Genomic DNA, 708 nt, shown 5'->3' with positions numbered 1-708 from the left:
CCCCGGCCCCGCGGACCCCCTCCAGCCGCGCCCCGAGGCGGGGAGGGGCGGGACGGCCGCCGGCAAGGGGGGGCCGGTCCTCCCGGGAAGCCGCCCCCCTCACCTAACGGCCTCACGAACTGCGGCTTCAGGACAGAAACTTCGGCGTTCGAGTCAAAAGTCGGTTAAAGAAACAGCCGCGGGCGTTCACGTTTTAGTGGGAGGGGGGCTCAAGTCCCGTAACACGGACCTGCCCACACCGCTGCTTCTGTCATTTTACCGCTTTCAGAAGGTTCGAACGTACCGATTGATTGTCATCGCACACTCTTCTGTTTATTTCAATTGAAAAACTTATTTTTTTGCGTTTCATGTCATGGACAGAGTAAACTTTTATTAAAAAAACCCAAATCAGTACAAACATATCCTTGAAAAAAAAATATTCAGAAAAGTCAGCATGATAACAGTGACAGTGTCACACAGTGTCTCAGCAGAAGTCTCCCTGATGCAGAATCACAGAATCCCAGAATCATCTAGGTTGGAAAGGACCTTGAAGATCATCTAGTCCAACCGTTAACCTAGCACTGACAGTTCCCAACTACACCATATCTCTCAGTGCTATGTCAACCCGACTCTTAAATACCTCCAGGGATGGGGACTCCACCACCTCCCTGGGCAGCCCATTCCAACGCCTAACTACCCGTTCTGTAAAGAAATGCTGCCTAATATCCA

This window comes from Strix aluco, chromosome 3 (genome assembly GCF_031877795.1).
Source record: "Strix aluco isolate bStrAlu1 chromosome 3, bStrAlu1.hap1, whole genome shotgun sequence".
Taxonomy (NCBI): domain Eukaryota; kingdom Metazoa; phylum Chordata; class Aves; order Strigiformes; family Strigidae; genus Strix; species Strix aluco.
This window is presented reverse-complemented; position numbering follows the sequence as displayed.